Source organism: Aythya fuligula, chromosome 1 (assembly GCF_009819795.1).
Source record: "Aythya fuligula isolate bAytFul2 chromosome 1, bAytFul2.pri, whole genome shotgun sequence".
NCBI lineage: Eukaryota > Metazoa > Chordata > Aves > Anseriformes > Anatidae > Aythya > Aythya fuligula.
Genome location: NC_045559.1, coordinates 56033795 through 56045426, shown reverse-complemented (window position 1 = coordinate 56045426; position 11632 = coordinate 56033795).

The window sequence follows — 11632 nt, the reverse complement described above, 5'->3', positions numbered from 1 at the left end:
TCACTACAGGGTCCTTTTCCACTTCTCCATCAGCACTTTTAAATGCCCTCACTATAGCACACTCACTACGCCCTCTTGCATTGTCCCTTCTAAGCTTTATTTGGCATAATTGTTTCCCTGATTTCTTGTCTCCAATACTTCTCCCACATCCCAGACGATTCTCTGCCCTACCATCATTACCTGAATTTCCCAAGGTCAGATTTAACTGTGTTGTTATTGTTTGACTATTCTTCTCATTCTTCCTTGGCAAATACTAGGGCACCTAATCCCACAGCAATAAGAAAAGAAAACAAAACCACTTTGAATGAAGCTTCTTTCCCAAAGCTTAGGGACATGCTTGGTGATGACTCAGTTCCCTTTACCAGTTTTATAAACTGCTAGACGTAATCATTATCATTTCAGAACAAAATCTATTTTGAAGCTACAGAAGCTTTCACAGTTTGCCCTGGCTGTGTTTTTCCCCCTCTCTTCATTACCTGACCCTTCACACCCACTAGGAGCTGAAGAAGGAGTTGATAATAGGTGCTGAGTGTCAGGAAAACTGTCACTGACTCTTTGCCAGATGCTATTCAAAAACCACTGCCAGCCCTTGTCCTCATTCTCTTCTGTCATTGCTTGTCCTCTCTGGTGTTTACAACACAGGAGTTGATATCAGCTGTAAATGTCACAGGAGTGTCATTGTTAATTCCTTTTTACATAGGAGGCTGCTGTGAAGCAAAACCCAGAAATAGAGGACAATTCAGAAACTCGAGAAATGTCAAGTTGGCAACGAGTTGGTGGCAATAAAGGTGGGTGAAATGAAGAATAGAGTTACTATGTACTGGAGGTGGGAACTGGACATCTCCCACCACTTTACTCATTGCCTACAGGGTCTCTCTTATCCCTTTGGGAATGAAGGTGAAAGATTCTGTATTCCTGGAGATACAGTATGCTGGTGACCTTAGCTAGAGACCAAACAAAGGTGGGTTGGGGACCCAATCGACCAAAGTACCTCAATTTCTATTTCCTGCAGCTTGGATTATATTTGCTGCAGTCTTAAATGTGAGTGAAAGACAGAAAGCGAGACTCTATTACAGTCCTCATTTCTTTTCTAATGTCAGCTGTAAATGTTTATCATGTAGCTCAATGCACCCTGTCGAGCCAGAAGAAAAGAGCAAATAAACCCAAAGATGGTGGATTTATTAATGTCTTTCTGATCAGAATGGTTTTATGGTGGTGAAAAGACCCAGACATGATTGAAGATAGGATCTTGAAGGAGGAGAAGAGAAGAGAAGAGAAGAGAAGAGAAGAGAAGAGAAGAGAAGAGAAGAGAAGAGAAGAGAAGAGAAGAGAAGAGAAGAGAAGAGAAGAGAAGAGAAGAGAAGAGAAGAGAAGAGAAGAGAAGAGAAGAGAAGAGAAGAGAAGAGAAGAGAAGAGAAGAGAAGAGAAGAGAAGAGAAGAGAAGAGAAGAGAAGAGAAGAGAAGAGAAGAGAAGAGAAGAGGGAAAGGAAAGGAAAGGAAAGGAAAGGAAAGGAAAGGAAAGGAAAGGAAAGGAAAGGAAAGGAAAGGAAAGGAAAGGAAAGGAAAGGAAAGGAAAGGAAAGGAAAGGAAAGGAAAGGAAAGGAAAGGAAAGGAAAGGAAAGGAAAAAGAAGAAAATTCTTGCATAAGATTGTTAAGAGGAATATTTGTATAAGTTGAGAGTACAAGGAGGAGTAAGAGGGAGGCAAAACTGTACTCTTGAACAAGCACGTAGAGAAGCAAAGAGAAACAGTGTCTCTGGGAAAAAACAAACCTTCTGGGAAAATTAATTATTTTTTATTATAGGATAGTTCTCTTCTTCTATCCCTTTAAGTTTTGAAGCATTTTTTTTTCCCTCCTCTCAAGACAGAATGCTTGGCCATTTGACTTAAGCGTGCCTTCCTAGTTAAAACAAGATGAACACTTTGCCATGTACTTGTGATACTGTGGTTTGACAGATCTGACTGGGACTCAGGAGATCACAGCTTTACTTTCAGCTCTGTCACTGGCCTGCAGAGTGACCTGCTCAAAGGCACATCATCAATCTTTGTCTCATTTTCCTCCCTTAAAATAGGACTAGTGGGAATAATCTACCTTTTTTTTCAAAAAAAAAAAAAAAAACTCTATATTTTTTTAAACCTTTATAGAGTACCGAGTACTCCTGTTAAAAACATTGTATTCAAGCTTGTGTGGAAAGGACTAGTGATCCCTGGTCACACATACTTGAATAAATATTTTAGTGTAGGTAACTGATAGACACTGAGTGGCTCTGTTAGTCCTAATCAATTATAAGAGTGCTTTATAACACTCACTGATGTAAGTCCTGTAGACTATAGGATGTCTTCAAAAAGATGGCTTCAAGGGGTGTCATTCTTTGCTGTCCTGATCTGTTGAGGTTTGGTGAGCTGCTAGTGTGAGGCTGTATCTTGGATGTGGCGACAAAACATCAAAACTTCTGTGTAGCACTGAAGTATGGCATAGTTAAGAGGTGCCTGTACTGGCTTTGACGCCAGATGCAGTTTACTTATTTCACCAAGAGCTCTACTTGACCTAATTTCCCCAGCTTTTTCAGCATGAGCACAGCTTTGCGCTAATGCCCCTGAAATATTTCCAATACTTGCACTCAGAGATTTTGCGCATTGTGCAGAGCAGTGCCGTTGGCATTTCCCAAGCAAACCAGATGCTCAGCAGCTCTGAATGGTTATATTTACACTGTATTTTCATCCTAGGCTCAAGCCTGGGGCTTTGGCTCCATACACCCTGCTATTTTACCCAATCTTATCTCAGCTGCAGTGAAGCAGTTCAAGAGCCTGGTCTTCCCACCTCTTTTCCCTCTCCCACCCCATGCAGACCCCAGTCTATTGAAGGACAACTGACTTGAGAGTTTTTTGCTGCTTGTGCAAGAGGCAGTGTGTTCAGGCCTGGACTGAGATGGGGAACAGGGGACAAATAAGAGTTCTGACCATAGCTTACAATGTGGGAGAGCCAACAACAGCTCTGTTTGGCAGCTGTTACGCAGATGGAGCTGGTCAAGAACAGGGCCTTTTCTAGGCAGACTTACTCCCATATGCATAAAGACCCCCAAAATATAAACAGAAGGCTGAAGCATGGCTGGGGATGATGTTTTCCTCTCTTTGTACCTTGTGCTTCTACTTCTTTCCCTCATGTGAATGCTATTTCTCTTTGCAATTCCATGCAAGAACAGCCCACATGCTGGGTATCAAATGGAGATTATACGGATTCACATCTCAGCAATTTATCTTTCGCTGCCTTGTTTGAGACTGAAAGTACCAATCTGCCTTTTAATACCTTGGGTACTACTAAATTTGAAGTGACTCTGAGGGATAGCTACACAGATTCATAAAGCTTTTTACATAGCCTCAACTTCAATATAGATGGATGTCTTTCTTTCTTTATTTCTCCCTGTAAAAATTTTAAAGTACGTAGGTGGACAGCTAGTCAGGCTTTTGGGTTGTCTGGCAAGGATCTGTCACACTCCTCGGAGGCTCAGCAACCGCAGAGAAGTAAATATGATTCGGTATGGATTTTGTACACAGTCTTAAAGCTGTTGGGCAAACAAAAATAAATTCAGGAGTACACATTACCAAGTTTGATTTTCATTTCAGCCGGTGTTATTATGAGAAGCCCTGAGCTAAACAATCCAGCCTCAATATTAGAAGTGGCATTTAATCATCCCATTTGTGCAGTCACCAAGCAAACATAACATGATATTCCCTGTCTTAAAAAGTCTTGGAAAGGTGGGTAACGATGATGTGATTGGTGATACACAACATCAAAACAGGCAAATTGAAACTAAACTTTAGAGCTGGTGAAAGATGGTGACACCAAAACTATGTTCATTCAGTGTCTGAATCACCTACCTAGACACAGACATAAAGTGTCTTGTGTTGACTGCTGCCCTCCCAGTGCTGCAACTGAGGTACTAGCATGGCACAAGGGGGAACTGAAATTTCACTACCCTTTTTGACAGCCTGTAGCTGCTGGCTTTAAACAGTCCTAAATCCTGTCACATAAAAATGCTTCTTGAAGTGTGCTTGAGAGTGTGAAGAAAATAAACTTTATATATATATATATATATATTTCTTCCTGGCTCTTTCCCAATGGTGGTTATAGGGACTGAGTGTATATGCAGGTCTGCAGACACATGCTCTCCCTTTAAAATTAAAAAAATAAAAAGTCTGGGAAGGTGTCCCAATGCATAAAAAGGGAAGGGAAGGGAAGGGAAGGGAAGGGAAGGGAAGGGAAGGGAAGGGAAGGGAAGGGAAGGGAAGGGAAGGGAAGGGAAGGGAAGGGAAGGGAAGGGAAGGGAAGGGAAGGGAAGGGAAGGGAAGGGAAGGGAAGGGAAGGGAAGGGAAGGGAAGGGAAGGGAAGGGAAATACTTAGAATAACAGCAGGGCTATCTCATCTTCATTGCTTGTAGTCTGGACTCCAGTGTAATAGGTACTGGAGCAACTAATAGAGGATCAATCACAACTCTGTTTATTTTGTACTGGGTTGTTTGGGGGCTCAGTTAGATGGGACAGAGGCTGGACTAACCTGGTCCCAGATCCCTGGTTTTTTTCAGCTGAAAGAGATCAGACTCCAGCCCTGGGATGCTGCCAGGACCAGGGGCCCTGAAGGTGAGGGGTGTCTCTCCAACTGTTACCAGTCCGTCTCTGCTTGTTGTCCCTCCTTCCAAGCAGATAGCCCTTCACTTCTGGGGCACAGACTGAAGCCTGACCGGGACAGGGATGCATTTAGGCATTTGCTCAGTGCTTTCCCTAATTAGAGTTGAAACAGCTAACAGATCACGCTGCATCAAGCAGTAATACCTGAAAAAAGCTAATCCCTCGATCCCTAATTATTGCTGTTCTAGTGGGAACCTCTCCAGCGATTTTGGCTGAGTTTGCTGACCCTCAGAAACACAACTAATTAGCAGATATCTATCAGCAATTAGACTCTCTGGAACATTTTTCTGATCCCTTTACACAGGTGGGCCACATCCATTACTAGCTCAGGGAAGATTTTCCAAATTTCTCCCATGGTCACAGCCAGGAATTGAACAGCTTCAGTTGCACAGTTACTACAGTGAATCTGCCCTAAATTTAGGCACTTAACTGGGCCACTGAAGTTGTCTGAAGCTTTTTTTTTTTTTTTCCCCTCCAAAGGATAGAATTAGATTAAATCTCCAGATCATAGTCTGGATAGACTGGACCAGAGAAAGCAGAGTGCAGCAATACTCCTGACTGCAGAACACACCAGTTCTGCTGCACCTGCCAATACATGAGTTTTAGGGGATAAATCTGGTCCCATCAGTAGATTAGCTCTGAGCTGCAGACATATTACAATTCTCTGAGGCCACTGCTGTGTAGATTTCCTTTCCTGAGGCTGTTTAATAGAGCCTTCATTACAGGAGGAGGTGATACAGGGCCATGTAATTTTAAAAGAGAACAAAGCTTGTTGTAGAGGTGTGAGCAGAATTCTGGCAGCTATCCTTAGTCAGGCTGATTAGATAACATTTATCAGACAGACTTCATTAAAAAAAAAAAGTCTTTTTATTAAGCTCATTTTTTATTTTTAAAATTGTGTCAAGATCTATGGAATTCCTGTAGGAGAAAATATTTTTAAAACAAAAAGGTATTTAGGATCCCATTTACAAAATTAGGATTTCAGTTTAAAACTTGAAAATTGCATCTGTACTACCTTTCTCTGCATTTGCCATATTTCTGCTTTGATTGTGTATGCATTCTTTCATGAAATCACCATTGACATGTTCTTATTTTAATTTTAGCACAATAAAGCAATCTGGTAGATATCAATGAAACCAGGAGTCAGTGTGATTCACAAAAAGAGATAAGACTTTCTAATTAGCTCAGTGTAGTAATTGTCCTTAGTCACTTAAAAAGTAACTGGCAAATGTCAGGGTATTTCGATAACTGGTTAGTGTCATACTGTAATATACCAATAAATATACCAATAAATAAATATCGATATATACCAGTAAACTGTTACTAGGAACAGTTGTTTTATCGTGCTACTAATATAAAAAAATAAGAATGCCTACATGAAATTCAGAATGATTTTTGAAAGTCAGATAAGAAATATAGAAAGGTTAAAAAATCACATCACTGTTAGTTTTATATATAGGTGTCAGTCTTCAGAAAAGAGGAGGATAAGGCAGGACCTCACCTTGTACCCCATCCCCAGTCTGCTGAAGAAACAGTGACCTCCAGTATGAAAAGGTAGCACATAGCTGGGGGAAGGAAGTGTTTTAGCTGGTTCTGGATGCTCCTTTGCCTACATCTGGAAGTCTGCATCTTATAGCCAGAAGCAGCTGCAGGCAAATCTCATCCTGTCTTTGTCTTAATTTCCCCTTTTGTAAAGAATGTAAGTAATAATGCAGCTACCTACCTCAGAGAAGCACAGGAATTAATTAATGTTAGTAAAGTGCTTTGAAGATAAGATCTAAGTATTATTATTAATAATTTACCTATGATTTGCTCTGTGCTTTAAAAGACAGAAATAATTTACCATGAAGTGATGTGATACTACCTAGGGCTATATTAAGGTCTTGAATGGATGTGAAGGGCTTACATTGCCATTAATGTAAACTACTATGTAGAGGTGCCAAAAGGCAGAACTGGGCTTTACGTGAATACCCAGTCAGGACCTTTTATGTCATACAGAATTTGTATTTATAGGATACAAGGATCTTATGAATTCTAAGTTATCCATTTCCTGGAATACGTACAGAGGGGCAGACTTTCAAAGGACAGTCTCTTTAAGAATGGTAAAAATTAATTCATAATGTGTATTGAAAGATAACAGACTGGAAAATTTATTCGTGTGAGGGGCAACACACTTGAAGTTTCCTTTGTTAGTCCTCAGACTAACAAAACTAACCCCTTTGCCTAATCTATCTCTCACTGTGTATCACATTCATTATTCTAACAAGACACTAAACATCAATTTCCTCAGAAACATTTGCCTTGCCACAAAAGTAAAGGCTTACAGTTCAAGTTAACCATATTCAGTGCTGAAAAAGTCAACAGACCCAACAACAGAAGTGGACAGACCAATAGATCCATGGCAGCTCCTCCTGTCAGAGGAATCAGAGAGAGGAGAGACGTGCTCACCTGGCATCCCTGGTTTGTAGGCAAGAAAGTGAGGTGGCATCTGCAACTTCCTAGTGCTTCCTGCAGCTGAAGAGTGGAGGGAAGGGACGCTCACAAGAAGAGACCTGCACAGCTCACGTACCTCTGCTCAGCTATGGCCCATTCTGCAATTACTTGTCAAGGAGTCAACTTTCCTTTTGGGTGATAAATGAAGATAAGCCACCAGAAACACTTCATGAATTTCTCTTTTAAACCTTTTCCGAGGATTGAGACACATTTTACTTCCATAGTTTATGAAGACAGAGCCCAAAGGTATCAAAGGGGAAAGAAATATACTTGTCTGAATAAAGGATTCTTGGCATCCACCACAGCAATGAGAGGAAACAGGCTGACTCTGGTGTCAATAGAGAATATTTTCACTCCTAGTCTGAAGGCCAAGCTCTGGGGGAATATTATGCAGAGAGCATAGCAAGCATCTTGAGGAAGACTTGATATTTTTAATAGCTGATAAGCTTTGACCAAGATTTTATCATATTTAGGACATAACATCCTCCTGCAGCCATATCAAATTTATATCTCCAAGGTCAGCAAAAGGTAATACTAATGAGGATGAAATAAATGGCAGGGATGATGAACTCTAGCTGCTGAAGATAAGGTGAGAACGTAAATCATTTGCCTGTGAGCAAGTCACCAAAGAGGGAAGTGTCAGTGTCAGCAAAACAGATTAAATAGTCCTCAGAGAATCATGCTGAAGAGTTGGAATGGGCACCTCAATGTACCATGATGTGAAACACATATCTCCAATCTTTGGTGATGCCAGGGACCTGATTTTCACCTGCCTGGAGACAGAGATGTAGTTATTCTCTCTCGCTCTTTGCTTTACAAGTCAACGTAGTGGAAAAAAATTCTGATTTTGTCATCTGCAGACTTGTATATCTGAGCTAATGATTTATGATGGAGGATTTAGGTAAAGCTAAGCAGATTTGGCTCAAGGACCTGACCAAGACAGGCACCATTCATAAACTGTGTCTTCTCCAACATTTGGATGTGAGTGGTAGCACAAGTCCCTCTGTTATAGAAGTACAGCTTATGTGACAGGAGAGAACAAAGAAGTATCACGTCTTCTCTTAAAATAAGAACAGTATTATTGCTGTTTCACATAGGCATTAGCTAACATTTACAGAGATTAAGAAGCAGGTTTTCCACAGAGGAATTAAAAATTGTCATTCTGATATGCTTTTCAGAGCCTTCAAAGCTCACCTTTGGGATGTGCTCACATCAAAGCGCTCAGGAGAAAGTTAATTTACAATTAACAATACTGTGTTTGCAAATGTTGTTTGTGCAGTTCCAGTTTTATCCACGAGAAAGCAGTGGTGTTCATAATTATTCCACTACTCTTTTGGCTGCCCCTGAGAAAACATTCTGCAAACCAGAATTTCCCCCAAACACCAAGAACCAGATCTACAAGAGTCAAGTCTTCTGCTTCTACACAGTTCAGAACAAGGATGAAAAACTGGATTAACGCAGGAAATACTCAGCTAATGACATTAAGAAGTCAGTTCCTCTTTTTGATGTGTTCCACTTTGTGTAGATGTTAAAAAATTATTACAGAATCACAGAATCACAGAATTTCCTAGGTTGGAAGAGACCTCAAGGTCATCGAGTCCAACCTCCAACCTAACGCTAACAGCCCTCCACTAAACCATATCCCTAAGCTCTACATCTAAACGTCTTTTGAAGACTTCCAGGGATGGTGACTCCACCACTTCCCTGGGCAGCCTGTATTAGGAAAAATGAGTTGGAAACTTGGTCATAAAAGACCATAAAATATCAAAGATGCACATTTTAATTCCTCATCTGCACAAGGACTCAACTACTGGCTTTTGGCTCTATCTCCTTCTCTAGCTGTGACCTAAAAAAATACCCTGTGCTTATCTACCCTTCCTGATAAAATTTTCATAGGAACACTGATGTTTTTACAAAAGAAACTTCTGTTTCCGCAAATAAATCTTCTTTCTGTAAATTCTCTTTTTCTTCCTTTTTTTTTTTTTTTTTTTTTCTCTGAAAGAAACATTTGAGATAGCTTGAACTGTAGAACTTGTTGCATAAAATGATCCAGCCTCATTTCTTTGTCACCAGTGGTCATCATTATTCATCTTACTCAATAGTTACTAGCCTTTGTGATGGACAAATTACCACTGGATTTTGCTGAGATGGTACTAGATATATCCTTAAGGGTCAGAATTACCAGAGATAACTGTTTTTGTTGCTTCTCAAACCCACATGCAGCCTCTTGGTGAAGTGGTCATAAAGACTCAAGAGTCCTCAGGATGCAGGTATTTCTTCAGTTGTTAACAGTTAAAACTACACTACTATTATTTAGGAGGCCTACTGCTCAGGTCAAGCATAACCTTTATTTCAAATGGCTCTTTGCATGTTGGATCAGGTAATGTGACTAGTGAACAAAAGAGATGATGTTGTTGAATTTGTAGCCAACTATATGTAATAGCAGCGGTTGATGAAGTTCAAAGTACACAGCCACGATCAACCAGTTCAGCTGACAGTTTATGCATAATCTTAGATGCCTCTTGAGGTACTAATCTGCCATATAGTTACAATCGTAACTTGTTATCCGTAATCTCTTCCTGGGTAGCAGAATCTGTACAGTCCTCATGGTCAATCAACCAGCTTTAGTCAGTCATACTTTCACTGTGTTTCAGTTGGATCTCAGCCATTTTATATGCTGAGCTCTTAGATACAGAGACTGCTATCAAACTGCTCTCCAACCTTTCCAGTGAATTCCCACAGTCAATTGAATCAACTGTCTTCTGGTATTATCTTCAGTGTAATGGACCCAGTATGCTTAGAGTACATATATATCAGGCAATGGAGCACAGTGCAGAAATTCCTGACTCAGCAAAGGGCAGTAAGTCTCTACATGGTAGTATGTGGCCTACTTCTTCTTCTTAAATGATAAAGTAGATGTGGCAGTGAAGGCTGAAGCTTAGACAGAGATGAGAAAAAGAATTAAGGCATCATAATGAAAAATCTCTTACCCTGGCCCAAGCTGCAAAGTCTGAAGGGTGGGGATTTTATGTTTTGTTTTATTTTTTTTAAAGAGAAAGTGACAGCAAATATAGAATTGCATTCAGACCCAGAAGAAGGACATTCTGAAGCTTCTCTCCCCCCGCCTCTCTCTCAAAACTCTGCTAACATTTCTTATGCATTGAATCTGATTTGTAATTTACTTCCATTATAAACTTTTACTGTCAGCCCTATGTTCAAACTCAGTCTTCTCAAATGTTTCATTATGTCTCATTTTTTGTTATATTGAAGTATTTGCTGTCAGAGACTTAACTTGGGTTGTCACTACATGACTGGTATTCATGGCAGCTGTCTCTGAGGATATCTGGAATAACCAACCTCATGCACACAGTGATATGGGTTAGGCTGGAATTCTCATGTTGCCCCTGGATCCAGTGTTTTTTAGGGGCTACTGGCATGGAATGGAATAGAAATAATAAAGCCTTTCTTGTTTCTCTGTTACTCTGTCTGTATTGGGACAGTGGGTTGATCTGAATATGCTTTTGTAGGTGTAGGTATTTTCTCCGGATACATTGAAGAATTGTAAATGGAACTTCCATTACAGGACAAACATGTTTTTGCATAATTCAGATGACACTAACATCTTTCAAGCAAGGCAACCCTCTGGGGAGTGCTCAGGTTACACATGTTCAGTTCTCATCCTGTTGATTCTCATATAAGGGTAGCTTTTCAGTAATTAGGGTAAAATACTCTCTAGACACATCTGAGCTGTCTGCTATTGTTAACTGAACTTGTGGAAAGGAGCATTGCTTAAGCCGTAATAACACTCTATTTGTGTTAACAGCACAGTGACATCAAATAAAAAGAAAATAAGATAAAATAAAATAAGCCTGTAACTAGAAAGCCCATGGCTTTTTTCCTAATTCATGCAATTGCAATAAATAGTGTTGTGCTGTGACAAAACTGAATGCAAAACAGTATCATTGCAGGACACACAATGAGTCAGTTGTTGGGAAAATAGCTGTGGGTTCTGAAAGGAATTCTACATCTTCTTTAAACAGATCATTATGATTATTGCTATTATTATTGTGGAATTGTAATCCTCCTGAAAACAATCACTGACATGTTGGAGACTTCTACACAAGAGAGGCTCTGGGAGCTTGCATCTTGTAATGTGTAGTTACATAGCATTACTAGCAGGTAAAGCTCTACAAAAAATGAGATGTCAGGGTTTTGATACTGGTTTGGGTAATATTTTCATTTTAAATGTAGAATGTAGAGAAAAAGGTTTTCAAATTCTTGAGGAAGGTGAGTGGATCACAATTCAGAATGACACCACTTCCACTGGAATCTGGGGACCTGGAGGCTTTGCGGCTTGAGAGCTGAGGATCTGACATGTTTGGGTTCTTCATCTTTCATCAGTGTGCCAGACACACAAACTGTTGAGCAGAGGTGAGCCTGAACTGTGTGTTTT